Source organism: Micromys minutus, assembly GCF_963924665.1.
Source record: "Micromys minutus genome assembly, chromosome: 1".
Classification (NCBI taxonomy): domain Eukaryota; kingdom Metazoa; phylum Chordata; class Mammalia; order Rodentia; family Muridae; genus Micromys; species Micromys minutus.
The window spans coordinates 87,067,087-87,070,939 of NC_137969.1; positions in this window are offsets into that span (position 1 = coordinate 87,067,087).

The window sequence follows — 3,853 nt, forward strand, 5'->3', positions numbered from 1 at the left end:
GGCCTGCAGGTCTTTGCCAAGTGGATTGTCAGAGATGCTTCGGGCTACGGATCTCTAAAGAAAAAGTAGATCTTTCTTTTAGCAGTGAAATCCCTGGCAGGTGGTAAGCATGTTTGCAGGAGCACATAGGCTCACGCATGTATACACACATACATAAGCCTGAATGTACAACACACCTCCCACCACCTGAGCCAGGCAGCAAACGGCCCCAAAAGCTGTTCTCTCTGCTTGTCACATCCAGTAAATACTGAAGCAGCCTACACCCAGCAGGCGGCAGCTCAGCTCCCGGGCACAGTCTGCATGCCCATCCTCACTGGCAGGACACAGGAGATGTCCCCAGCCAGAGCTGACCTGGCATGCTTCCTGTACCTTCCTCCTTGGTCCTCACTTGTCTGTATGTACCTCCTCCGGCTGCAGCTCAGGGAGAAGTCTCTCCCCAGCTCACAGCAGCTGCTCTGCCCCCCAGCCAAGAGTAGGTATTAACTCTTTTCAGGCTACGGAGTAGCTGAAGATCCAGGGAAGGGTACTTTTCCTAATGAACTGTGCTGCCGGCTGGGAGGCTGAGTAGGCTGGAGGCTGGTGGCTGCACTGGGGAGCAGGGAGCATAAAGATCTTGCCCCAGACAGCTGCTGACAGCAGGAGCCAAGCAGAATCAAATCTCCTAATGAGCCAGGAGGAGGGGGCCTGTCTTGCTGGGTGTGATGTGATGTGATAAATGCAGAGAAGGAGAATGCTACGGGGCAGGTCGCACATCTAAATTCCACCCCCTTTCTCCCAATTCTATTGCACTGCACTCCGAAGCCAAACCACACAGCCCTGAAATTACCCCCTTCTGCCGAGTCTCAGCTGTCCCCTACTCGACAGAGTAACCTCTTCCCTAGCCTATTCCCACCCCTACCACCCACCCACCCACCCACTCCACCACCCCACCAGGACCAACCACACACCGGTCCCTAGTCCTCAATGACAAAAATTCCACCTCCTCTCCCTCCTGGAACGTGCAGATTTCCAACTCCATGCTCCTGCATCTCACCTGGTTTTTCCTACATTAGAAACTCACCTCTCTTTCCTCCATCACCTAGCAACTTCCCCCACTTGCATTTGTGATAGAGTGCGACTTTTCCCTTTGTTTCTGCCCGATCCGCTAGGCATCTCTATGTTCCTCTTTTTCTTTTTTTTCCCAATTTTATTTCCAAACCTCTATACCTTCATAGACCTTCACACTGCCTGCCTCAGATCCAAAAGGAAGATTTTTCCTTTTCTAGTTCTTCTAAAGTGGTACCCAGACCAGTGGTCTGAGCATCACCTGGGAGCGGTGCTGAGCATGGCAGTGCTCAGGCCCCATGCAGAGAGACCCTTGGTGGCAACCTAGCACACTCAGGGATTCTGATAAAGCCTCTCTTCCTCTGCACACTCTGAGTCTCTAAGGGTGTTCCCATGTCTGCTTAGGAACCAACTCCAAATACACCTGGCCTTTATGACAAATCATTTCTCAAAATGGAAGTTAGACTATACTTCCATAGAAAGTAATTTATAATGAAAGTAATCTATCCTGTTTGTTTGACTTATTGGTATTCAATGCTATGGATTGAACCAAGGGCCTTAGATACCCCAGGTTCTCTACATAGAGTATCTTTACCTCTCTAGCATGTTCTAAAACTATGTTCTAAAACTATGTAGAGCTATGTTTCCGGTACGTCTTCTACCTTCTTCTTTTCTTCCAGACAGGATCTCCTTAAATTACTGAGGCTGGCTTTAAACTTACTCTGTAGCCTAGGCAGCCTTTGACACTGCTATCTCTCTGTCTTGTCCCCCATGAATAGCTAGGATTATAGGTCTGTGTCATCAGGTCCAGCCTATTTAACCTTTTAAAAAATATTTTAAGCAAAACTAGGTTGATGGTACAACACCCATGAGGCTGAGGCAGTAGGATCAGGAGTTCACAACCAGCCTGAGCCACACCCATCTTTACAAACCAAGTATAAAATATTTTCATGTATTGTCAGTCAGCAATACTTTGTACCACTCTCAGGGTGATCACTAACCCATGCCACAGATGAGAAAGCTGAGGCTAGATGTGATAAAATTCCTCCTTCAATGTGACACAATGCACAGTCACAGCACAAGGGCCAAAATTTGTCTTATGGCTCTGACATGGAAGCTTTTGCTCCCGTGTCATGCTGGGACATGGTCTCTGGGCATATCTATTGGTGCATGACCCATGTTCTGACAGTGAAATTAATGTGCTGTAATCACTCATTGCCCGATGCTACCATGAAATAGAAATCTGGATGCTGCCCCCACAATGACTCACTGTCTCTCCAATAATGTCCACACCATCCCTCTGTTAGGCAAAGATGACTTCATGTTACCAGATGAGATGTCTTGAAACATGATGCTAGCTAGTATTCAAAGTTAAACTGAAAGAGAAATTTTTACCTTCTAGACCTTTTCCTGGTGTTCTGCACTATAAGAAAAAAAAATTCCACTAAGATATCTAAGATACCTAGGATATGTTTATTCCCTAAGATGAGTCCACAGACTAATATTTAAGGATCATTTTGTGTGTGCTCGACACTGTCCTTGGCACTGCACTTGAGTTAATTTAATCTTCCCAACAAATTTACAAATCCAGCATTTTATCAGCCCCTTTTACAGGTGGAAAAACAGAAACAAATCATATGTGAATAGCAGAGCTGATGTCTGATGGTTAATTTGATGCCTCCGTGCGCCTCCCTCTAACACAAAGGTGATGTCATTAGCAGATTCTTCCCTACCAGGACTAATACAAGGCAAAGCTTTCTCAGAGTTTCCTGTTGTCTGATACCCAAGAAGGAAGGGCACTGGGGAAATGGGGAGGAGCCTAGATGGATTGGAGGACACCAGAATCTTCAATTAGCTTTAGAGAAATAATACAATCAACAAGTCAAATGAGTTGGGAAATATACCATAATTGATAAAATTTTAAGGAAAGTGGAAAGAAAGGACAGAGGGAAAAGTGGACAGGGCCACAGGAAGAAGAACATCATAACTATTCCAGAATTTTCTACTAACACATTCCTAAGCACTAACGTGGAACCTTAGAATACCCAACCCTAGTACAGTTACCGTAGCCTTGTCTATGGGAGGGATCTACCATAGCCTTCCAAAGAGCTAGTCTGTGTAAGGAACTCCTGAGGGACACGAGGTGTCATTTTGGCACTGGGGAGGCTGAGACAGAGCCACTAGGTTGAGGCCAGCCTGGGTTACAAAGGGAGGCCCTGTCTCAATATCACAAAATCACTAGGTAAAACATGAAGATGGCTCCAAAGTTAAGCATGCTACAATGGTTTCCTGGATGACGGAGGCAGGAAATGGACAAGATTTTACAGTTCTAGGAAACCAGAATCACCCACTTGGACTGAGTTCTCCAGGCTTAGAACCATGGCCAAATGTCAAGTTTTTGTGGCTACAGCTCCTGACATCCTGGCTGAAGACTGCCCCCGTCCCCCAGTTCTGGTTTTTCTGAGGAAAGCTGTGATGGCCAGCCATGATCCGGTTCCATGAGTAACCTAGCGTCCCCCTGCTATTTTCGTTCTTCAGCACTTACGTTCCAGAACCCTCTTATAGGACACAGAGAAGTCAGCACCTATCTGAAATAAGGGCTGCAGGAACAGGGCTCTGCTGCACAGCCCCATGTACCTCAGGCCCACAGGCTCAGGTATCCCCAGCAACCTTGCTCTCAGCCCTCCCCTCTTTCCCGCAGGGCTCCCTCTGTTTGCCCATGACGTCACTGTACCCTTACCTCTGGGGTAACAAGTGCAGATATTTCTGGCATCTCCTTCATTCTTCTTGCTAAATTGGTGTTTCAATC